The sequence below is a fragment of the Chelonoidis abingdonii genome, chromosome 3 (genome assembly GCF_003597395.2).
Source record: "Chelonoidis abingdonii isolate Lonesome George chromosome 3, CheloAbing_2.0, whole genome shotgun sequence".
Taxonomy (NCBI): Eukaryota; Metazoa; Chordata; order Testudines; family Testudinidae; genus Chelonoidis; species Chelonoidis abingdonii.
This window is the reverse complement of record NC_133771.1, coordinates 202,893,592-202,919,512: the sequence shown is the minus strand read 5'-3', so window position 1 is coordinate 202,919,512 and position 25,921 is coordinate 202,893,592. Positions and strand designations below refer to the sequence as shown.

The 25,921-nt window shown below is 45.3% G+C and overlaps 1 protein-coding gene across 4 annotated transcripts in view; it reads right to left on the bottom strand.

Moving 5' to 3' along the window:
* Positions 1-25,802, bottom strand: part of WDPCP (WD repeat containing planar cell polarity effector) — a 244,455-nt gene extending 218,653 nt beyond the window's left edge. For 2 of the 4 annotated variants that reach the window (XM_032763270.2, XM_075064464.1), the window contains exon 1: positions 25,492-25,802. The gene's annotated coding sequence lies outside the window, so the exon portion shown is untranslated. Of the gene's footprint in view, positions 1-1,614; positions 1,660-25,116 lie in introns of those variants that run through there. The other 2 variants (XM_032763269.2, XM_075064463.1) reach the window with 2 other exon arrangements.
* Positions 25,803-25,921: the final 119 nt, after the last annotated feature.

Genomic DNA, 25,921 nt, shown 5'->3' with positions numbered 1-25,921 from the left:
ACTCTATTTCCCCAACACCCAGACCCTCCCAATGAGCCCCAACCACCTTCACCTGGACCCCCCTGCAGCATCCCATTACTGTTGCACCCAGAACTCCCCCAACAAGCCCCGTGCATCCAGATCTCTCCACATACAGAACCTCATTGAGTTGCCTGCACCAAGATTGCCCCATACAGAACCCTTTCCAACCCACACCCTGATCTCCTCCACACTTGGACGCTGCCGGGCTGAGCCTGCCTGCCTGCACCTGGCATGGAGGGGCAGGGCCCTGGGATGTTTCTGGGGCAGGCGCAGTCCTTGTGCTGTGTCAGGGTTGGGTGCAGCCTCACTACTGAGTCTGTGTCCTAGGAGAGAGCTGCTGATTGATAGCCCACTTCTGTGCAGTCAGTGACTTGTGCTCCCCAATCCCATACTGGAGCCTCCACATTTATTTGACAAATAAAATTTGCAGGATTTTTAATTTTTTGGCACAGAATGCCCTCAGGAGTAGTGTACAGAAACATCACCTTTTTTTCCTTCTGGTCAATGGGGGCTACACAACTCAGCCTCCTTATGGCCTGATTCTAGTTGGTGCTAGGGCAGGGGTTCCCAAACTTGGTTCGCAGCTTGTTCAGGGTAAGCCCCTGGCGGGCCGTAAGACGCTTTGTTTACCTGAGCATCCGCAGGTATGGCTGCTCACAGCTCCCAGTGCCGGGGTTCACCATTCCCGGCCAATGGGAGCTGCGAGCGGCCGTACCTGCGGACGCTCGGGTAAACAAAGCATCTCGCATCCTGCCAGGGGCTTACCCTGAACTAGCCATGAACCAACTTTGTGAACCCCTGCACTAGGGCATATTATTTCCTACCTGGTCTCCTTGTCCTCAACTGAGAGCCAGGGCATTGGGACCTGTGAAGACAGCAGTCAAATCCCTCTGTGGAGGAAGAGCATGATACCCTGTATTTGGAGCACCTGGAACCCCTTTGGGGGAATTTTTCTATCAAAATGTATCATAAGTAGATATAAACTATTCTGACTGGTTTGTGGACTGACAAAGAAGGAACTGGGGCCATTTGATGGGAGGAGTCGGACGGAGGGCATCAAAGTTCTTCAGGGTTCCAACTAACCAGCCATCAACTGGAGGTCAGCAGGACCACAGATCCTTACATTATAAGCCAGAGTCTAAGAATGCAGAAGGTCCTGCTTTCCAAAAGGTTCTGGAAGACTGCAGCACAAGCACTTGGATCCGATGGGTGGGAATACAGAGAGGAAGAATCTCCAGCTTTGCCAGACAACCTCAACAGTACAGTTATGAACTTCATGCAAAAAGCGGCAGCACTTTTAGTATCTGGGGGCAGTGTAAAATAAATGGAATTCAATATCAACCTCAGATACAAGTATGGAAGTGTTTTTATTTAATTCAATAAAATCTCTTTTTTCCAGTTCACTTAATTCTTCACAGGATTTCCAGTTTGCTTCTTTGGAGTGCTGCAGAAACTAGGGGTCTTGATTATTGAATTTAGGGTCACTTTGGCACACAGTACATAGAAGGATATAACCAAGGTTCTCTAGCCAAAGAACAAGTATTGCACGGGCAAGAGCAGTCAAAGCTCCCTCTCAACACCTTGCCTACGTACCTCTACCCTGATTTGGAGGGACCACATCTACGATTGAGAGAATAGCTTCATTTCAGGCCTCTGTGCTAAGAAAGCAAACAAAAATAAACTGCAATTAGTTTCAACTAATTTTGTGGACGTTATTCCACTGGAAACTGGACTGAGACCACTAAACTTATTTCGCAGATCAGCATACAGTAACAACTTTTGGTCCTTACCTCTCTTAACTGGATCTGAAATACAGACTTAGAGGTGAAAAGCTCATACTCTACGATCTCTTAACCCAGCGGTCTCAAACACGCAGCAGTTATTTCCTGGGGCCAACCATAGGTGATGACTCCATTGGCAGTCAAGGTCCAAACAGTTGTTTGGTGGTGCTTAGGACTTTCCAGGAGGGAGAGGGGCGGAGCAGGGATGTGGCACGCTCAGGGGAGGAGGTAGAGAAGAGGCGGAGTTAGGATGGGGACTTTGGGGTAGGAGTTGGAATGGGGGCAGGGAACGGGTGGGAAGAGGTGGGGCAGGGTTGGGGCCTCATGGAAGGGTGGAGTAGGGGCAGGGCCAGGGGTAGATGGGGCGACTTTTGTATCTTTGTATGAAAAGGTTTCAGTGATGTGGCCCTCATGGGGATTTGAGTTTGAGATCCCTGTCTTAACCCATCTAGGCCCCCAATAAAGATGGTTTAAAAGGGAAGGGGTAATTCAAAAGGGTAATTTATGTTAATAGCTAGCAGGTAATGTCTTCAATATTGTCTTTTTGTACAGTGTTTTTTATTTTATTTTTTATACTTTTTATTACGCATCAGACCACATTATTGTTGGCATTTAACCAGATGGCCTTATTACAACAGAAAACATAAACGTGGGTGAGGTCAACCCTTTTAAGGTTTTGATTAAAGGGACCCTAAATATTGGAGGATGAAAGATGTTTAAGTTGTCTGTTTTATAACAAGTACTGTCTTCACTGCTGTGTTCTTCTCAATGTTTGTAGCTTTTGCATTCACTCCGGGAAACATCAACCTGTCATCACGAGATTGGTTGTGCAGATTTAAATAGAAGACGGCCTTGCAAAGAGCAAATGGTAACTTACAACCTCGAACACTTACAGCTATACAGCAGCTCGGATATTCACACACTGACATGACCCAATACAACTGCAAAAACCGACAGAGAGAGAGAGCAGGGGTTTTGTGCAACACCAAATGTTTTATAGTTATGATTATTTTAAACAGGGCTTTGGACTTGGAGCAAATATCAAAAACTGGATAGAAGCATTATGTCATAGCCCAGTGGAAATTAACAGGGAGAGAGGGAAGTTAACAGGGAGAGAGGGAAGTTAAGTTCCACTATCACAAACTGCTAAGCAGTTGCTCTGATAATAGAATTAAAAAAAAAGAGTAGGCCAGATACTCGCTCCAGTGAAGTCAGTGGAGCTTTGCCAATTGCTCCACTGAAGTCAATGGAGTTCTGCCAGTTTACACTAGTTGAGTATCCGGCTGAAATGAATTTATAGAAGATACATTGTCATATAAGCTTTTTAACAATCTATATGTGCTAATTAGAGTAAGAAATCTAAGGCTTTCACTCCTGTCCACAGTAAAGAAATTGAGCTCTCAGGCAAAATGTCTGGATTTTACTCAAATTATAAGAAATCAGAGGCCATAGGGATAGAACTACCACAGGCAGAGAAAATGCAATTAGAATAGCTTTTAAATTTAAATGTGCAAGGAAACCGATGAGATACTTAGAGGTGAACATTCCAGCCCAAATGGAAAAACTATACAAAGAGAGAATTATATGCTGCTTTTAGGGAACTTCAAAAATTACCTTGCAAAATAGATAAAATTTCATTTTCATTTCTGGGGAGAAAAGAGACTGCCAATGACCCCTCTTCCTCTTCCAGGCTCTGACAATTTTATGTCGAAGGAGCCCTTAAAGGGCATTCACTCACATGTAATCAGTGGCACCGTGAAATTGACAAGAATGACAGCCAACAGATGTAAGTAACGCAGTTTCTGCAGGGTCACTACGTCACCCTAAGTACACCAACAGAAACCCTTTCGTGGAGGTGGAGTTATTATGTCAGGGTAGTGGGGCACTTACGTCGGCAGGAGCAAGCCTATAGTGCAGGGATCTCAAACTCAAATCACCACAAGGGCCACATGAGGGCTAGTACGTTGGCCCAAGGGCCGCATCACTGAAACCTTTTCATACAACAATACTAAAATATAGTCAAAAATGAAGAGTAATATAGTATACTATTAAAAGCCCACCCCCCATGATATTTCTTTCTGATTCACCTTCCCTTTCCCTCCCTTCCAGTGTTAAAGGAAAAGGGATTTTCCCAGTGACTGTCTCCCTGCCCCTATTCCAACCCATTCCCCAAATCCCCGCCTTGGCCCCGCCTCGGCCCCGCCTCCTCCCCTGAGCACACCACATTCCCACCCCTCCCCCCTGGAAAGCCCTAAGCACTGCCAAACGGGAGGGGCGGGGGGGGGGCAGTTGGCGCCTACGGTGGGCCGCAGGAAATAGCTCCTGGGGCCGCCACGTGTTTGAGACCCCTGCTATAGTGTGTACACTGAAATAAGTAGTTCAATATAAGTAGCTTTATGTCAACCTAATGCTGTTGTGTAGATCAGGCCTAAGTCTTCAGACTCAATGTGGGGCAATGACAAACACCCAGCTTGGATGTTTTCCAATTTGCATTGGAGACCAGACTTTAAGCACAGTCAACCAGTGATCTAAAGCTCCTTCCATCTAGGTCAATGTTTCTCAAATGTGGCCACCATGGCCACATGTGGCCACGGCAGCCTTCTGGTGGTAATGGGGGGGAGGGCAAAGAATCGGCCCCTCCCATTCCCTTCTTGTTGCTCCTGGATGTGCTGCCCTGCACTGGCTCTGGAGAGAGGTGGGGCACAATCCTGCAGGAGCAAGGTGAGTTCTTGACCCTCTGTGGGAGAAGGGAGTTTGGGCAGCAGGCTCCAGTGGCAGGACTTCAGGAGCCTGGGCATGTGGCCCCAGGCTCCAACCGTGAGGCAGTGGATACTGACTCCTCCCCAGCTCTGGCCACGAGGTCCTCACCTCCAGCTGTGGGGCTTCAGCCTCTGGGCCCTGGTTCCAGCTGCATGACACCAAGTGCTGGCCCCAGCTCCAGTCCCAAGCTCCAGCCGCGGACGACCCCTAGCTCCAGCTGCACGGCAGTGAGTTCCAACTGTGAGGCTTTGGTCACCAATCCCTGGCTCTGGTCACGGGGCAGCAGGTGCTGGCCCCCAGTTCTGGCCGTGCAGCTCCAGCCCCTGGTGCTGCCCCCCTGCACCAGCTGCACAGCAGCAGCCATCAACCCACCAGCTCTGTTCCCTGGCTCTGACCACGTGGTGGCGGGACCCGGCCCCTGGTCCTGGCCATGCAGCAGCGAGCACTGGCTCCAGTCAAGCAGTGGAGGGCGCAGACACCTGGCTCCAGCCACGCAGCCCTGGGTTCCGGCACTCAGGGCTCTGGCCATGCGGCGGCAGGCACTGGCCCCAGGTGCTGACCCACTGGCTACGGCCTCACATCCATTCCCCCCATCCCATTGTCCTGACCCCCACCCCGCCTCATGCAGGCCTGTATCCACCCCAACATCGCCCTCTAGCCCCTGCTGCCTCCCCCTTTGGCCCCCACATACATGGCTTAAGGGGTCCTGCTGAGAAAAGTTGTATTAATAAATATGCAAGTATCACTTTTCACAGCAGACTTACTAGCTTTCTGTGAAAAGTGATACTGGTATGTTTGTAAATATCACTTATCACTTTTCATAGCCGCCCAGGTAGCTACTGAGTGTGCTGTGATACTAACAAATATACAAATATCATTCTCGAAGAGGGAGTGTAGTAAGGCGGCTGCCCCACTACAGGAGAGCAGGGGTTAAAAACAGCCCTTGAAGAGGGCTGTGGCTGGGACCCAATTAGAAAAGGGATTAAGAGCAGCTGATGGAGGCTGGCTGGTTAGCTGGGCCCAGGTGTGGCTAGCTCAGGGGTAGGCAACCTTTCAGAAGTGGTGTGCCAAGTTCACTGTAATTTAAGGTTTCATGTGCCAGTAATACATTTTAACATTTTTAGAAGGTCTCTCTCTATAAATCTGTATTATTAGAAATAAACTATTGTGGTGTTTAAAGTAAATAAGGTTTTTAAAATATTTAAGAAGCTTCATTTAAAATAAAATTAAAATGCAGATCTTATCAGTTTAGTGTGATCCTCGCCCTCGCTTTTCCTTGCTGAGTTTTCCAGTGCGGGCTACAGCAGGAGGTGACTAAAGAGTGCTGGGTCGAGGCCAGGAGCAGAGCCCTGGGCTGGCTGCCAGTACCCCAGGCTGGCAGTGGGCTGAGCGGGGCCGGTGGCTGGAACCCCAGACCTGCAGCGGGATGAGACGCTCAGCCCACTGCTGGCTCCACTCTGTCCGCTGCTGGTCTGGGGTTCCAGCAGGGGTGAAAGTAACTTAAATTTCTTACAGCTACAGTCATATTGCAACCCTCCTCGGGGGGAGGAGCTCAGGGGCTGGGGATGTGTGGTTGGTGGGGGGGGGGCACTCAGGGCACAGAGCTGGGATGTGGGGGGCTCAGGGCATGGGGTAGGGATGTGGATGATGCAGGATTCAGGGCTCAGAGCATGGGAGTGCAGAAGTCAGGGTTGGGTGGCATGAGGGGCTCAGGGCACAGGGTTGGGGAGTGTGTCTAGGGGGGAAGTCCTGGGGGGGGAGGGGCTTGGGGCTAGCCTGGGACAGTCCCAATTGCTGCCGGGTTACCCGGATGGTGGATGGGTCCCTGCCCCATGCTGTTCCTGTTCCTGGAGCTGCGGGCCAGCTGTGTGGGTGGACTGCATCTACAGGCAAATGGGGGGCGGCGGCAGAAGACCCCCTTGCCCGCCACTCCCTTCCCCTTCTCCTCGAGGGGCCACAGCTGTGCAAGCCACAGGGACAGCACGTGCTTGTAGTGCCCTGATATCTAACCACAGTGGCGAGAGAGGGGCTGCAGGACAGGCTGGGACGTGGACACCTCCACCATGCCTCCCGCTGGTCCCTTTCACTTGCTTGACTGCCTGGTGCTTAGTCTGGTGCACGGGGCTGCCAGCGCCAGCCTGCCGGAGAGTTCCAGCAGCCAGCAGGACCCCAGCTGGGAGCGTGCCACATGCCATGCCTCCAGCCGCAGCGGAGCGCCCCAGCTTCGGCCGGCTCTGAGCATGCACATTCCGCCTTACTTTCACTTCTAGGTTCCGGCTGCCAGCCCCTTGCCAGCTGGGGTCCTAGCGGCCAGGACCCCGGCTGGCAAGGGGCTGGCATCCAGAACCCCAGAGCAGCGGCAGGCTGAGCAGGGCCGGTGGCCGGGACCCCAAAGCAGCAGCGGGCTGAGCAGCCTGGACCCCAGAGAAGTGGCGGGCTGAGCGGGCTGGGTGGCCAGGACCCCAGAGCAGCAGCGGGCTGAGCAGCTCAGCCCGCCGCCAGTCTGGAGTCCTGTCCGCCGGCTCCTGCCAGCCGGGGTTCCAGCTGCTGGCCCTGCTCAGCCTCCTGCCAGCCCGGGGTTCCGTCCATCCAGGCCAGCAGCAGGCTGAGCGGGACCAGCAGCCGGGACCCGGAGCTGGCAGCAGGCTGAGCAGGGTCCGGGCCCTGCTCAGCTTGCTGCCAATCTGAGGTTCTGGCTGCCGGCTCCTGCCAGCTGGGGTCTCAGCCGCCAGCTCTGCTCAGCCCGCTACCGGCCTGGGGTTCCCTTCACCCAGGCCTGCAGTGGGCTGAGCAGGGCACAGCTGGCCCTGATAAAAGGACTGTGAGCCAGGAGACAGAGAGTCTCATTCCAGCCTTCGAGTGGGAAGGACCTAGCTGCCTGAAGGAGCACAGGGTACCTGGAGCACAGCAGAGCACTGCTGGGGAAGGGCAGGGGCACTCTGGCCTGGTGAGTCCCCAGGCTGAGGCCTTGCTGAAGGCCAAAGGAGGTATTGGGGCTGCAAGGAGACAGCTGGGCCAAGAAAGGTAGCAGGTCCAATTCCCTTGCCAGTGATGAGTGGCCATTACAGACTGCAGCCTGCCCCAGAGAAAGGGGGCTAGATGATGACTGGTAGTAACCACTGAGGCAAGGTGGGCATAGAGGATTGGGAGGGTTCCCCTGAGAAGGGAGAATCCAGAGTGTGAGGGTACTGCAGTGGGCAGAACCCCATGTAAAGGGGCACTGGGGTCTGGGAGGGCCTGAGGCAGGGGAGAGACTGGCCAGCAGGGGGTGCTGGAATCTGGCTAATTCCCAGATGACCAGCAGACGGTGCTGCGGTGGTGAGTCTGCGAACTGGTACAGGGAGTCGGCATTATTTTTACATTGTGTCTGCCAAAAACCCCTAAAAATATAAATTACAATGATGTGGATGTATATCTGTGCATATTTAACTGTTTTTCCTAAAGTTAATTAAGTATTTTAGGAAAAAGTGTCAGCGTGGCCCCCAGTGAGAGTTGGTGGCTGCACTCTGAGGCCACCAAAACTACTTGTGAGAACCCCTTTAGTTGTTCCCTCAATTAAAGAATGAAGCTACTGCTGACATCCTTATCTTAAAAAAATGTACATGAATTTACAGAATTCTCTTAGTCTGGAGTTGAAGGAGACAATACAGGAACTAAATGGGAATTATTGTTGCAGGACTGGACAAACCTCAAGATGTCAAGCAACAGACCAAAAGCAGAATAAAGTACAGTAGGCTAGATCTTCCCAGACCAATAAGTATGCATGAAGTCAGTCTTTATTTATATAAGGCACCCTGCTCATACTCAGGACAAAACACTTTTTCCCCATAAAGAGTTTGTCTGAAGTGAGATAGCCATGAACAAATAATTAGCCTATCCACCAATAACGTACTTATTAACCAAGCAGTGGCAGCTTAATAAACTTTCCCCAGCTTCCCCATCAAGTATATGAGGTACATGAATTTACCTTTTGATAACCCATTACTGTGTGTCCAATTAATTTGTCCCTAGTGCAGTGCCTATACAGGAGTGTCCCTAGAGATATTTGTTCAGCCTAATAAACTTTCCTGGACTCCAGTCTTCCGTCTAAGATATATACATAATCAAGAACCACTTATTCTAGCCATTTCTTCCATCACTCAAAGGCTGATGCAGGTTCTTTCCAGTATCCCCTACTGCAAAATACTAATGCTACTATAAGATATAACCATGCTGCAGACATTTCAAGATAGTGAGGGTTTTATTCCCTTACTCAATAAGGCATCAGAAGCCAAATTACCTAAGTCAGAAGGATATGTTTCATCACAGACTGGCTGACACTATGTGCTACATCACTCCAGGATCACTACAAAGGTGATACCGTAGATCCGAGGTCGGCAACCTTTCAGAAGTGATGTGCCGAGTCTTCATTTATTCACTCTAATTTACGGTTTTCTGTGCCAGTAACACATTTTAACGTTCTTAGAAGGTCTCTTTCCATAAGTCTATAATATATAACTAAACTATTGTTCTATGTAAAGTAAATAAGGTTTTAAAAATGTTTAAGAAGCTTCATTTAAAATTAAATTAAAATGCAGAGCCCGGTGGCCAGGACCTGGGCAGTGTGAGTGCTGAAAATCAGCTCGCGTGATGCCTCCGGCATATGTGCCATAGGTTGCCTACCCCTGCCCTAGATAAACAGGATCAGGAATCTGATATGTGAATGAGGTAGAATTATCACTGGTGAAGAACATCATCAATGTTTTGAAGAACACTTCAATGTTTGTACCAAGGAACAGGACTGTCCTTAGCCATTCTGGGGGCCTACCCAGCCCCCCTGTGGGGCAAAGGGGGCAGGCCTCCATGGGCAGGTGTACTAAACGTCTGTCCCAGATCTGGACTTTAGCGTACAAAATCTGGGTGTTTACTGTGAGCCTTCCCCAAGCTTATACCCAGCTTGGATCTATTCTCGCTGCCACCAGCCAGGAATTTACAGGGCCTGACTCCCTTTCCCTCTCTCTGGTCTCCCCAACCCTTCCCTGGGGGGACCCCAAGAACCCAAATCCCTTGGGTCTCCCTATCTCAACGGAAAAACAAGCTCTTTGCCCCTGCTACCTCGTATATGGGCTCCCGCTTCCCCTCCCTTTTCCTGGATGAGCCTGGGCGATGCGTACTTAACTCCTTGAAGGCAAAAACAAAGAGGAAAATCAACCTCCCCTGAAGGCCGATGCAATTCAAATTTAAAGCTTAATATAAAGAGATTTTCCAACCCCCCCTTCCTGTAGCCCTACCAGAGAAACCCAAAACCCAGCAGGTTTTAAAAAAGAACTTTATATAAAAGAAAAGAAAATAAAAACAAATCTTGCATTAGAAACCAATACAGCTTTGCTTATAAGAATATGAATAAACAGTCTGATAAAGATAGCCCGTTTAAACCAGTCAGCAAATCACCCTGTAAATACAACACAAAAGCTATCCACAGTCAGATTAACTTTGTTTCCTTTTGACTCACAGATGTTTAGGAGAAGATTTGAAAGAAGAGGGAGTTAGAAGAAAAGCTTGCTTTCTCACAGCCGAGGAAAACAAAAAGACCCAGAAAAAAGCCAAAAACCTGCAGAGGTTCCCACCCTTCCTTTTTAAAATCCTGTCTCCTGATTGGTCCTCTGGTCAGGTGTTTGGTTCCCTATGTAACCCCTTTACAGTAAAAGAAAATTAACCCTTACCTTACCTATCTATTTATGACAGCAGGTGCTTAAGGGGCAGAGGAAACTGCCTCCCCCAGCACTCACTGACGACGTGGCTGGGTCTGGGTCACTGCATTTACTGCTGCCGGTGAGTGCAGGCCTGACCCCTGCTGCAGTCCTGAGGGGAGTAGGGGTGGGACAGGGGCCTTGGGGAAGGGGTGGAGTAGGGGCAGGGCTGGAGTGGAGCAGGGGAGTACTTTGCATATGGGTAGGGACTGCCCTGCCAAGGAATTACCTACTTTTGGTTGCCCAGATATATAAACAACTGACTCCTATGCATATTATGTATTAGAACAGGAGTGGGTAATATTTTTGCTGGGGGGCCACTCCATGAATTTTGATAAGTTGTCATGGGCCACACATTTCTACTATATTAATGGGGGAGAGGTCTGGGAGGGAGTTTGAGTGCAGGAAGGAGCTCCAGGCTGGTGCAGAGTGTTGGGGTGCAGGAGAGGGAGAGGGGTGTGGGCTCTGGAAGGGAGTCTGGTGCAGGAGGGGGCTCCAGGCTGGGGCAGGGGACTGGGAGGGAGTTTGGTTGCAGAAAGGGGTTCTGACCTGGGGCAGAGGCTTGGGGTGCGGGAGCAGGTGTGAGGTACAAGTTCTGGCCTGAAGGCACTTACCACAAGTGGCTCCTGGCCAACGGCACAGTGGGGCACTTCCTGCATGCCATGGCCCCGCGCCACTCCCGAAAGCGTCCGGCTCCTGGCATCATGGCACATCTCTGCACACTCCTTGTGGGGAGGAGGGCAGCGGGTCTCTGTGCACCGCCCGTGCCTGCAAGAACCGCCCCTGCAGCTCCTATTGGTCGGTTTCTGACCAATAGAAGCTGTGAGGATGGTGCTGGGGGCGGGGGCAGCACACAGAGTCCCACTGCCACTCCCCACAAGGGACACACAGAGACATGCCAGCAGCAACCTGATGCTTCTGGGAGCATCGTGAGGCCATGGGAGGCAGGCAGCCTGCCTGAGTGCCCTGCTGCGCCATGGACTTTTAGTGGCCTGGAGACTGTGAGGAGGCAACCAAAGAGCCTGGCGGGCTGGACAGAAATTTTAGATGGGCTGGATCCAGCCCGCAGGCCATATTTTGCCCACCTCTGTATTAGAAACACCACAGGGTATTTGGCATCATCCATTTGATAATACTGCTGCTGTTCAGGCTGCACAGTGCTGTTTGTAATCCTCAACCTCTCTGCATATATCATAATATCAGTAACAATCACGTATATAACGTATGGTCCATATTCTTTAGCAAATTGAGGATACCAAAGTCAATAACAGGAAAAGCCATTCTTCATTTGTACTAGTCCAGGGGTCGGCAACCTTTCAGAAGTGGTGTGCCGAGTCTTCATTTATTCACTCTGATTTAAGGTTTCGCGTGCCAGTAATACATGTTAATGTTTTTAGAAGGTCTCTTTAATATATAACTAAGTCTATAATATATAACTAAACTATTGTTGTATGTAAAGTAAATAAGGTTTTAAAAATGTTTAAGAAGCTTCATTTAAAATTATGTTAAAATGCAGAGCCCCCCGGACTGGTGGCCGGGACCTGGGCAGTGTGAGTGCCACTGAAAATCAGCTCGCGTGCCGCCTTCGGCACGCGTGCCACAGGTTGCCTACCCCGTACTAGTCAGTCCAGAAGGGAAAAGCATAGTACACCTCTGCATCATGAATCTCTTCATATTAGACAAACACTGCATAAAAGGACAGTCACAAAGGAAAGGATTTGTGATGAAGTTACTCCAACTACCTGCACAATAGAATCACTAGCACCTACATTATGGAGCTCATGTGATCAGACACAATGCTATCCTAAATGGTGAACAAGACTGTGTGTATATACAATAAATTTGATTAAGATGGAATTTCCAGACGGAAACACTGAACTGCTATCTCTTAATGAGGCTGAAAAGTTAGCCAGTTTAGAACAGGATTATAACAATAAAATTTACTGATACACCAGAAACAACCTGATTTGTGTCTTGCTGATCCAAACTCGGTGCTCGTTGGGGGTAGAATCAGAGGCATTCTACTGAAATCTTCATATAGATTATGATTTATTCAATCTTCCCTACAGATACAGTATTTTAGATGTATCATTAATGCAGAATTACAAATACCAACAACACAGAGTAACTATTCTAAGACTCTTTGGCAGGACACTAAATTTTTTGGGTAAATGCCTCTAACAATTTACATATACAGAAGAAGAAAGAAATAGGGATAAAAATTTTAATGTTGAAAATAATCTGGGATAATTAACACAGTTTTTCAAACATTTCTCTTTATTTTTGCAAGTCAAGTTACAGATAGTAAGCTCCAGACGTCTGGGTTCTGTAATATGTCTAAAGGTACTTGCTGAATTCATTATAGAGAGGAGTAATTTCTCTATAGTTAGGATTGAGGCTGCTTTCCATTGTAAAACTGATTTTGGCCATCCTTCTAAACTCCTCAAAAACGGTTCATTCCCCTTCAAATTTGGCATGCTCTGTGGTCCACAGATAAATCTTTGTCCAAATATGAGGCAACTTGAACAAGCCATTTATGAGATACTCAGAAAAAAATAAGCATTAATTATGTTTTTAAAAGTCTATAAACAATTTTTGTCACATCTTACTTTAAAAAAATACTCTATTCTAGAAACTTCAAATTAAGTTTATGGTAAGATCTTGGTGAAATTCAGTGTAAAGGACCAATTTTTGCAGACCAACATAATTTAAAAAATATTCTGTCAAATTAGAAGCACTATGTAATATTCTTATTTGCAATTATAGGCATATTCTGCATGCAGAAGTTCTGCACCTAAGAAGTTATCTAGTCAGAGAGACTCAAGTAGGAAACAAACTTTTATTAACATATTCCATGTTCACAACTAACTGTACCATAAAAAACAACCAGCTTTTCTCTCAAGATCTAACTACCTCTACACAAAGAACTGTTACAGATTAGATTTATAAGTGTGTAACCATCTGGTGACCCCCAACAAAATTACATCCCCGTCTACAGAAGTAAAAACAAAAACTTAAATGAGCAGAGACCAAATATTTCACATTATTTTATATATTTTTTCCAAACTTTTTAAAAGACACCTATTACTATTTACCTTCAAGTCACATTATTCAAATAGCAAATATTTATGGAGTTGGTCTCTCATGTGGTTTTACAGTATAATCCACTGTATAAACTGTACAGTATAAACAACTTGTTATACTGTATCATTTGGTTTCTTCGTGGATTCTGCCAATAAAATGTTGGATGTGGCCACAAACATTGTAACTTTGTCTTGTGATCTGGAAAGAAAAATCTGCATGCTCACATTTTTCCCTTCCCAGAGGAGGAGGTAAGGCTTTAAAATTCCTGCTGTCATATATTTAACTGGGGGACTTGTTCAGCCTTCATTACAGAGGAAAAGCTTGAGATTTTGCCTTAACTATAGATTTGTGGAAGGCAAAACTGAAATAAAAGGAACAGCAAATATTTGGACAGATGATTCCAGAATCATCAACAGGTGTATCTACAGTTAAGTAACTCCTTTTTTGTCCGAGTGACTGTCCATATGCACATTCCACTCACAGGACCAATGGCAGGTGGGAGTTCAGTCTTCAGAAAACACAACCTTTGCAAATGCAGCATCTGAGCTGGAGGCTTTAATGCTGGTGTAATTCTGTGTCAATATGTGGAGAGATCCCTAGGTGGTTGCTTTACACATTTCCATTAGGGATGTTGATTAATCACAATTAACTCACGCAAGTAACTCAGAAAAATTAATCACAATTTAAAAAAGTAATTGCAATTAATCATAGTTTTAATTGCACTGTTAAACAATAGAATACCAATTGAAATGTATTAAATATTTTGGATGTTTTTCTACATTTTCAAATATTTGATTTCAATTCACAACACAGAATACAAAGTGTAGTGTGCCTACTTTATATTATTTTTATTACAAATATTTGCACTGTAAAAATGATAAAGAAAAGCAATAGTATTTTTCAATTCATTTTTCAATACTCCCACAAGTACTCTAGTGCTTGTGAAAGTGCAATTTACAAGCTAGATAACTTGCACTCAAAAACAATATAAAACCTTAGCACCTATAAGTCCATTCAGTCCTACTTCTTGTTCAGCCAATCACTAAGACAAACAAGTTTATTTACAATTACGAGAGATAACACTGCCTGCTTCTTAATTACAATGTAACCTGAAAATGAGAACAGGTGTTCGCATGGCACTGTTGTAGCTGGCCTTGCTAGGTATTTAAGTGCCAGATATGTTAAACATTCATACGTCTCTTCATGCTTCGGCTACTAGCCCAGAGGAAAATGCTTCCATGTCAATGACACTTGTTAAAATAATAATGTATTAATTAAATTTGTGACTGAACTCCTTGGAGGAGAATTGTATGCCTCCTGCTCTGTTTTACCTGCATTCTGCCATATATTTCATGTTATGGCAGTCTCGGATGACGACCCAGCACATGTTGTTCAATTTAAGAACACTTTCACTGCAGATTTGACAAAATGCAAAGAAGGTACCTGTCAAGGTTCCTTCCCCACTCTGAACTCTAGGATACAGATGTGGGGACCTGCATGAGAACCTCTAAGCTTAATTACCAGCTTAGATCTGTTTTTTCTGCCACCACACAAATCATTTAAGCATTATTTGGGAAACTCTGTCTACCTCCCCACTAGAATGTCTCCCTCCCAAGTACTATAACCCTTCCTTGGGTAGTCTTAAGACACTCCTCCACCAATTTCCTGGTGAACACCGATCCAAACCCTCGGATCTTAAAACAAGGAGAAATTAACCATTCCCCCTCCTTTCCCCCCACCGATTCCTGGTGAGTGCAGATCCAACCCCCTTGGATCTTAAGGAAAAATCAATCAGGTTCTTAAAAAGAAGGCTTTTAACTAAAGAAAGAAAGGTAAAAATCATCTCTGTAAAATCAGATGGAAAATAACTTTACAAGGTAATCAGATTCAAAGAGCCCAGAGGAACCCCCTCTAGCCTCAGGTTCAAAGTTACAGCAAACAGAGGTAAATCCTCTTAGCAAAAAGGAACATTTACAAGTTGGGAAAACAAAGATAAACCTAACACACCTTGCCTGGCTGTTACTTACAAGTTTGAAATATGAGAGACTGGTTCAGAAAGATTTGGAGATCCTGGATTGATGTCTGGTCCCTCTTAGTCTCAAGAGCGAACAACCCCCAAAACAAAGAGTCAAGCCTTCCCCCTACCCAGATTTGAAAGTATCTTGTCCCTCTACTGGTCCTTTGGGTCAGGTGTCAGCCAGGTTACCTGATCTTCTTAACCCTTTAAAGGTAAAAGGATTTTGGTGTCTCTGGCCAGGAGGAATTTTATAGTATTGTACACAAGAGGGATGTTCCCTTCCCTTTATAGTTATGACAGTACCAAAGTGAGATTTCTAAAGATAGCTACAGCACTTGACCCAAGGTTTAAGAATTTGAAGTGCCTTCCGAAAATCTGAGAGGGATGAGGTGTGGAGCATGTTTTCAGAAGTCTTAAAAGAGCAACTCTCCAAAGTGGAAACTACAGAACTTGAACCTCCAAAAAAGAAAATCAACCTTTTGTTGGTGGCACCTGACTCAGATGATGAAAATGAACATGTGTCAGTCTGCACTGCTTTGGATTGTTATTGAGCAGAACCCTTTATCAGCATGTATTGTGGAATGGTGGGTAAGGCACGAAGGGACATATGAATCTTCACCGCATCTGGCACGTAACTATCTCATGATGCCAGCTACAACAGTGCTCTGCAAATGCCTGTTCTTTCAGGTGACATTGTAAATAAGAAGCAGGCAGCATTATCTCCTGGAAATGTAAACAAACTTGTTTGTCTGAGTGATTGGCTGAACAAGAAGTAGGACGGAGTGGACTTGTAGGCTCTAAAGTTTTATTATTTTTGAGTGCAGGTTTTTTTTGTACATAATTCTACATTTGTAAGTTCAACTTTCGTGATAAAGTGATTGCACTACAGTACTTGTATTAGGTGAATTGAAAAATATTTCTTTTCTACAGGGCAAATATTTGTAATAAAAAATAAATATAAAGTGAGCACTGTACACTTTGTATTCTGTGTTGTAATTGAAATCAATATTTGAAAATGTAGAAAACATCTGCAAATATTTAAATAAATGGTATTCTTATTGTTTAACAGAGTAATTAATCATGATTTTTTTAATTGCACGATTAATCGCAATAAATGTTTTTAAATTGCTTGACAGCCTTAATTTCAGCCTCTGCAAATAAAATACCAGAGCACTTCTGATATCTAGGGTCTGAAGCATAGCCTCCATTTTAGAAGCAAGTGGCTTAGGGACAAAGCTAGGTAAATGAATCTGCTGGTTCAGATGAAATTCTGTGATCACTTTCAGCACAAATTTAGGATATGTCCTCAATATATCCTCAATATCCTTCCAGATGGAAGATAGTATAAGGAGGGTCAGCCATCAAAGCTTGGACTTCTCCTATCCTCCTTGTGGAGGTGATGTCTATGAAAACATTGTTTTTTAATTGTTAAGTCTAATAAAGAACATGTTGCCATTGGCTCGAATGGTGGGCTGCTTAGAGCTGAGAGAACTACGTTGAGGTCTCAAAGAGAAATTGTTTCTTTAACCAGTAGAAACACCTTGATGAGACCCTTCAAAACTTGACCACAGTTGGGTGAGAAAAAACTTTGTTCATCCGCTGGTAGGTGGTCTGCAGAAAAAGCAGTCAAGTCAACCCTGACTGAACTAAGCGACAGGTTCTGATGTTTCAAATCAAGTAGGTATTCCAAAATATCAGACAAAGAAGTTTCTTGAAGTGTCAGATCTTTGAAGACACTAGGAAGAAAAGCCTGGCCCTTTCACCAGATAAGTCTGTCTCATAGAATTGTTCCTACTGTTTAGTAAAGTATTCTGCACAGGCTAGGAGCATGAATTCTCTACACTGAACATCCATCCAGTAGCCAAGAGATGAAGGGATTTCAGACAAGCTCTCACAAATGATGTTTGGTGTAACAGAGTCCTGGGTGATTCCTACCTCAGAGGGTGAGGGAACCTGAATGGTCACAACCTGGGCTCCACTTTCCCAGTATTTGCAAGGTGGTTTCTGGCCTTTGTGGGCCTCCTTAAGTCTCTCCAGATGGAGGATCAAAATGAAAGTTGCAAACTCCCACACATTCAGCCTATGAATATGGGGCACAATGTCTTTTTTGGGATAAGAAAATATTTGCTTAGAACCCTTCACTTGGTATTAGGGAGGGACCTCTTCTATTGCTCAAAGAAGCAAGAGGACTTCTTGATGTACTTGGTCTTCATGAGATGGGTCCCTGAAGAGGGATAGGGAATGGGGGTTGGGAGTAGGCACAGAGTGGAACTGGATAGAATATTGTACCATAATCATGTCCAGAACCCATTGCTCTGAGGAGATGGAGGACCACATGTGCCCAAATAAAGTCACATAGTACCCAAAAGGAAAGGTTCTTGGGATGTTGGTTCCACAGAAGTGAGTTAATATCTCGTGACAGTTTCATCAAAATGAATATTTTAGCGCAACTGCAGACTGCAACAAGTGGGCCACAGAGGTAGACAGCCTTTTCTTGTGGAAACGTTGCCTCTTTTTTGGGGGGAGTGGGGGGGCTTGGTTAGGCTTTGGTAAATGAAGGGAGATGGAGCTGATCTTTGTGGGGCATAGGATTGATGTTTATCGTGTTTTCTTTTAGGGGCTGGTGTACAGACATGAAAAGATCTTCTGGTGTAGACTGGACCTCCCACGGGGAAGCTAGATACTTGTAGCCAAGAAGCCCTTCTCAAAAACAGTGCTATGACCACTAACTTCAAAGTGGTATCTGCTGTGTCCGGAGCATCTTGTAAGTTGGTCTTGGCAATGAAATGTCCTTCAGTCACCAATGAAGAGAACTTCTCTCACATTCGGAGAAAGTTTTTCCACGAATGCAGCAAAAATGTCATAATTTAAAAAGTCATATCTGTCAAGAGGGCCTGATAATTTGCAATTCTAAGTTGAAAACTATCCAATGAATAATGATTTATAGCCAAATAAATCCAGTCTTCCAGGCTTCTGTTCTTTCTGTATGGGTTTATTTTGTGGACACGATTTCTCAGTAGCAGCCATGATTACTAATGATGATGGCACAGGATGCCATAATTCAGCCCCCCTTGGAGGAATGTGGTATCTTTTATCCGCTTTATGGGAGGTAGAGCTTGGCTGCATCTAGGGTTGGCCAAATTTCTTTCCCTGAGTCCATAATGGGCTTGTTTACCACAGGGCTATTTTACCTGGACTTCCTTCCTTGCCATTTGTAGGGAGTCTGAGACCCTTCTAAGGAGGTTGTGAAATCCCTAGAAGTCATCCAGCGGGGATATACTGGGAGGGACAAAGGCCCTGTCAGAGAATGGTGATGAAATAACAGTGGGACCCAACAAATTAAATGAATGAGATGGTAAGTCCTCAGCCTGGGTAGCTGATGCTGTAGATAGAGAAGCCCTAGGATTCTAAGGTCTAGCAGGATAACTCTCTCTTCCATAAGAGGCCTATGGCCCCATAAAGGCCACATAGGCATAGATGGTAAGAGCCTGGCGACCACTGGGTACAGAACCAAAGACTGTATTCAGCTTGATGAATATCATAATATTAGTCACAAGAGGAGTCTCTAGATTCCCTCTGTGAGGCTGAATAATTTGGAGGAGACATCCATGATGAATATATATGGGAGTGTCCTGATTTTTTGCTCTCATCTGACATGACTGAAGATGATGTGGAGAAGGAGGAGTCCAACAAAATTGGTAGGGCAGTCAATAAATGTGTGGATGCTAGAGCTCTCAAGGTACTCAGCACCACTTTGAGAGAGAGAGAGAGACCAGGTGCCAGAAAGGACATGGTGTTGTATAACAATGGAGAGTCCACTTCCTGATACTCTGTCATCTGCTGGTACTGTAAACATAACTTGTACTGCATGGTGACAAAGGATGAACAGATAAGCCAGTGTCAATGGTGCCAACACAGCTGGAGCTAGAATCTGTGGTGCCGAAGCTCTAGAAATGGACAGTATCAACTTAATTGAACAAGAAGTTAAAGGTACCAAGCTCTGAGAGACAGAAGGAGCCTTCAGAAGTACAGCACATGAAGATGTCTTAGCATTCTGTTTTGTTGCCAAAGCCTTGGTACTATGGTGAGGTTGAACTTCATTAGAAGCCATATTGGTACATGAATTGTCAGAGGCAGAGTAGTGTGGGAAAGCTAATGTTTTTGTGTTTTTTAGGAGATCTTTGTCAATCTACCTCTGGAATCTCCTGTGCCCGGTGCATTTCTCAACAGCAGTTTCTTGTCAGATCTGTTAGATTTTGAAGCAGGGGTAACTGCTTATTGTGCCTGGGAAGCTAGAGGCACAGTGCCGGCACTATTAGGTGCAGAAAGAACAGATCCAGGGGGTCTTGTGAACCCGGGTCCAAAGACAGCCTCAAGTGAAGGACTTGCAAATGGCACATTTTCCAGGGATATGTGATTTCCTCAAACAAAATAAACATTTTAAGTGCCAATCACCCCCACATGAGAGGCAGTACTTAAATCTGGATCTTTAAAAAAAGCCATGCCTGTACCCAGGGAAGGGGAAGAGGGAGCTAATTCTGGATTAAAAAAAAAAACTTACTCTAACAAAATGCCTCAGGCTAATAACTAACTACATCTAACTATTCCTACCCATGTACAAGTAAAAAGTTAAGCAACAAACAGCAAGCAGCTCTGTCTCGAAGCCAAGAGGCAGTGACTGAAACTGAGTGGCCCAGTCCATATCTTTATGTCTTTGGTGTGGGGTACAAGGGCACTCAGGTCATACTTGGGCGTATGGAGTACATGCACACTGTAAGTGGAATGTGCACAAGGAGAATCTCTTGAAGGAGAACTCTATAATCTTGATCTGGTTATTCATTAATGAATTGTGATGCAACAGACTGCAGGATACCCAATCTCATAGCTTTTATGCCCTTATCGATACTTGTATTTTCAAGTAAATTTAAGTTCTCACTGCAGGTAACCAGGGCCGGTGCAACCCATTAGGCGACCTAGGCAGTTGCCTAGGGCACTAACATTTGGGGTGTGGCGATCAGACCTTCCACCGCCTCTGTCGGGGGCAGCATTTCGGGGGCAGGACCTTCCGCCGCTTAGGGCGGCAAAAAAGCTGGCAGCGCTCCTGCAGGTAACAAAACTGAGTACATCTTTATGTAGTACAGTTACTCTGATTTACATTTTGAAATATTAAAATGCTCGCCTCGCAATCTTTCAAAATGTCATTAACTACAAATCAGAGAAGTAACACTGGATTCATTTCACACTACACAAGGCCAATCCTATAAGAATGCTGCCTGTAGAACTTCCACTAAAATAAATGGGAATTTGCATGTGGAGGACTTGAAGGATCACACCCCCAGTTCACATTTTTGTGTCATGAGACATGCTACCATAAATGTATATCTAGCTTACAAAAAAAAAAAAAAGCATATTGAATTACTTTAGCGTGATTGGCAATCCTACCCTCTTACTACCTGCATTAATATTTGTTTGCTATATCAACATCCATTCTTCTAAGTAGTATTGCATTATTAAATACTAATGAATCTAGAAAAAAAATTTACAGCACAATAGATATCAGATAAATATTCTTATCATCTAAAGATGAATGCATCATTTATTTTACCCTGTGAGGCCTGAAAGAGTAAGCTTTTGTTTAATTAACTTATTTGTTAAAAGTAAAATTTAACTTTGTAAATGTTCACTGAAGCTTTTGGGATAATATCTTATGCTTTTTTGTACAACTAATGTAGTGACCCTGTAATAGCTAATAAAAACTGTACGTCATTTGACTCAGAGTCTACAAACCGAGAACCTCTTACTACTACTAGTATATAAATATAAACAAATATTTTATATTATAACAAATATTTGAAAAGTGTCTCAAAGCTTATTAATCTGAAAATATGTGTATCATGTATGGTATCATTTTAATGTTGCCTTAGTAGACATCCTAATTTATCCTGTCTTTATATTCCCAGATACTAAATGACAGAAGAATTAACTATAAACAATTGTCAAAATAATTACATAATTTAATCAGACAAACTTTTTACAACAATGATAAATGAATTATAAACAAAACTGTTAAGTGTAACAAATATTCATTTTACAGATGTTCTTTACAGTGGGTATGCCCAGGACTATGAATTCAGAAAGCCTTAGAAACTATACTACTATACTGTACAATCTATTGTGACACTGAAAATGAAGTGGTCAACCCAAAGAATTTAGTCTTTAGCCTTGTCAGTGCAAAGAGACTCAAAAAGTAAGTTATAAAAAAAGGCTGCTTTCCCCACCAAAAAGGTAGAATGTTCCTTAAGAGAAAATGTCACTTTTTAGTTGTTACCAACATTTTAAACCAAATTAAAGCAAACAGCACTCACTGGTGGGTTTGCTTTGCCCACAAGGGGGTGAATTCAGTGGAATAGATGGATTAAATGACTTTACTTCCCAGCTGTGCACACCTAGGGAGAATAACATCTACAAGATAAGGCCTCACTATTGATATAATGGTTTGGGAACACAACCGAATGATGGCTCAGCTTTGCATGAGACTGGCTATCATGAGGACGCAGTCAATCTGACATCTTTTAAGGGGCCTCAGATGGTAACTAGGTCCCAGAAGAAGCTACAGGGTTATTCAGAGCACGCGAATAGGACCTTAGCAGGCAATCTGGGGTCTTCCAGAGTGACAATAGAGCGCCCAGCAGAGATAGCATAATACCACTATGTGACTGCAATGCCACAATAGGTTTTATTAGGGAAAAAAGTGAGATTAACTTGGCAAAAACTGCCTGATGTTACAGTTAAACTACTGGTAATTGTTGATAAAGTTGCACCAGCTCTGTTTCACATGGCTGTCTATATTATGCTATGCAAATATGTTAGTTTATATAATGAATCATAGAATATCAGGGTTGGAAAGGACCTCAGGAGGTCACCTAGTTCAACCCCCTGCTCAAAGCAGGACCAATCCCCAACTAAATATAATATACACACACATATATGTATTTATCTAAGGCCTCCCATTAATGTAAAATCTATCTACTGCACAATCTTTAATGTATTTATCACCACAACATCCCTGTGATATAGCACCATATTGCTTTCCCCACTTTTACAGGCAGGAAATGGAAGAATAAAAAGTGTAAATGACATGTCCAGAGTCACACAGGAAGTCTGTAGCAGAGCCAGTAACTGAACCCAGGTCTCCTGGATCCTACACTAATGCCCTAACCACTGGATCACAGTTCTTCTTTGTGCATGCCCATGTATACGCACACAGGAATGATATCCACCTGATAAAAATACAGATCTATGTAAAAAATGGAGTTTATCACAAACCATGGCCATTCACCTGGATTTCTCTCGCTAAACCTTCTCCACTGGGACTACCTGCAATATTACACATAGATGTTTTTTTAAAATAAAGAAATTAACTTGCCAGACAACTGTTCCCTTCTCCCAATACAACTGCCTCATCTGTAACAAGCAATATTCACTCCTGTACTAGTCAAAAGTGTAAGGTCCAATATCTCCAATGTCAATTATGATATAACTGACATCACAGAGACTTGCTGGGATAATTACAGGAGTGGAATGTTGGCATGGAAGGGTAAAGCTTGCTCAGGAAGGAAAGGCGGGGGGGGGGGGAAGGAAGGAGGTATTACCTTGTATATCAAAGACGTATATAATTTGCACTGAGGTCAAGATAGAAGTGGAATGCAGGCCTGTTGAAAGTCTTTGTGTAAGGATAAAATGGGTGAAAAAACAAGCATAATGTCATGGTAGGATCTACTATAGACCACCTAACCAGGAAGAAGAGAGGGATGAGAGTTTTTTTAAAACAACTAATAAAATCATCCAAAGCACAGGACTTGAGTGGTGATGGAGGACTTCAGCTACTGAGACATCTTTTGGGAAAATAAGATAGCAAGGAACAGATGACCTGACATGTTCTTGGAATTTACTGGAAACAGCTTTGTATTACAGAAGTGGAGAAACTGACAACGGGGAGATGCTGTTCTAGATTTGATTCTGACAAATAGGGAGGAACTGGTTGAGAATTTGAAGGTGGAAGGCAGCTTGTGTGATAGCGATAGAGTTCATGATTCTAAGGAATGGTAAGAGGGAAAACAGCAGAGTAAAGACTATGGACTTTAAAAAGGCAGATTTAGAAAACTCAGAGCATTGATAGGTAAGATCCCACGGGAAGCAAGTTCGGGATTCTCAGGAAAATTGGTTCAACTGTTTACTGTCACTTTCACTCATTCACATGAAAAATCTCTAAGGCTGTATATATTAAACGGATAAATATCTAAAACATTAAAATAATGGAATCCACGACACCAATGACATCCATTACATAAAAAGCAGCTTCAAATATTGTCTTGCTCCTGTGGCTAGAAGAGACCTTGGTACCACTAAACCAGCCAATATGAATATAGTGAAATATTTTTATATTCATATTTTTGTTCAGAATATTTTTTTCTGATAAGCAGAGGGCCAGAGGGGATATCAGGACAGAGGGCTACAGGGGATATCAGGGCATCTTCTGTCCCCGTCCTGCACAGTTTTACAGGAAATACTGATACTATCTGAAAATTTTCCTTTTATGATTTTTTCCTTTTATGATTTTTCTGCAATTTTTTTCAAAACCCTTTACATCAGGGGTTCTCAAACTGGGGGTTGGGACCCCTCAGGGGGTCATGAGGTTATTACATGGGGGGGCAGCTGTCAACCTCCACCCCAAACCCTGCTTTGCCTCCAGCATTTATAATGGAGTTAAGTATACAAAAATTTGTTTTTACTTTATAAGGGGGATTGCACTCTGAGGCTTGCTGTGTGAAAGGGGTCACCAGTGCAAAAGTCTGAGAACCACTGCTTTACATTCTTGTCTATTTTTGCCTATTTCCAGCCTCTTCATTGTTTTACTATTCTATAATTTTCTCTCTCCTGCCAGGTTCTTTCATCATCATTGATTTCTTGCTTCTGTTTCTCTTTTTCCCCATTTGGTATTTTATGGTAATGTTTATTTTTATTTCTTTATAATACTTCTTGTCTTTCTTTTTACTTTTTTCTCTGCTCAGCTAATTCAGATGGGACTCCCCAAGAAGCTCAAAACTCCATCACTGCCAGGGCTGTGAATGAATGACTGAAATTCACAGCGTAAAAACAGACCATGTAACTACATTATAGATTAAAATTATCTTAAAGAGTCACTAAAAATCCTACTGAATTGTTTACAGACTTTATTATTTCACCAAAATTGTAACATTTCAGTGGGAGACAAAAGGGTGATGGAAAGGCCCTGGGTTTGTACTGGCAGGATCCACATGGGAAAGTTACAGTGCAGCAGCATGTTGGTGTAGGCAGCACCATTTCTTGGATTTTGGCAATGCTGTGTATCCTGACCTTCCCACATAGAATATCAGGGTTGGAAGGGACCTCAGGAGGTCATCTAGTCCAACCCCCTGCTCAGAGCAGGACCAGTCCCCAGATGGATTTTTACCCTAGTTCCCTGCCCTATCCAGCCAGGACTGCACTCTCAAACCACTGAGCTATCCCCCCCACACTCGCTCCTCTTTCGCCCGCGGCGCCCACACGGGGGAGCCACGCCCGCGCGCTGCTAGTCAAGCCCCTCCGTCCGGCCTGCAGCTGGGCCCTGGGCGAGGCAGAGGCTCACCCCGGACACCCGGGCGGTCTGAAAGGAGCGGCAGCAGCGAAATCAGGTGACAAATACCGGCGAAGACAGAGCCTCCTCCACAGCCCCAGGGCTGAAGGTAGCTGCCGCCTCCGCCTCTGGGCCCCAACCGTCCCATAGTCCGGGCAGCCCACCCCGCCGAGCGCCCAGAGGGGGGTCGACTGGCCAGGCTCCCGTTCACCTCACGGGGAACGGCAGGAAGTGGGACGAGACCGGAGCCGCAACTGCTGCAGCGTCTTCCGGATCCTAGCAACAGCGCGCACCGCTCTCGTCCCTTGGCAACCGAGGAAACAACCTGCGTGCGCATGCGCACGTACCCGTGCCAGGTCACCTCGTCTGTTTCACTTGCGCGTGCGAACAGATCAATGCATAATGCAACCGTTCGCCTCTCTGGCTGCGCATGCGCGCACTCACCGGTTCGCCCGAAACAGGAACGTAGACTGCAAACACACCGTCTCCCGGCCTCCCGGCTCTTCGTCTCGCGCATGCGCACAGATAAACACGGACCACGTGTCTTCTGTAGCGCATGCGCAAAATCTTGAGCTGTAGCGCCCCTGGCGGAGACTGAGGAAGCTGTTCCTCGTTGGCCCTGCGGTGAACGTGCCCAACAGTTACTGCGGGCGCGCCTCCGCGGCCGATGGGGAGGTGGAAAGAGACTGGGCACGACCTACTGTCAGCGCGCCGAGCTCACTAAGCGGCAGCGAGGCTGGCCCGGCGCATGCTGGGAGTTGTAGTACTCCCGAGACTGAGACTGAATGGAACGCGCCGAGGGCAGGGTGGACAGAGACTACAGAACCCAGGCGGCTGCGCGGCGAGGGGAAGGCCGGCGGGATCAGCCCCTTCC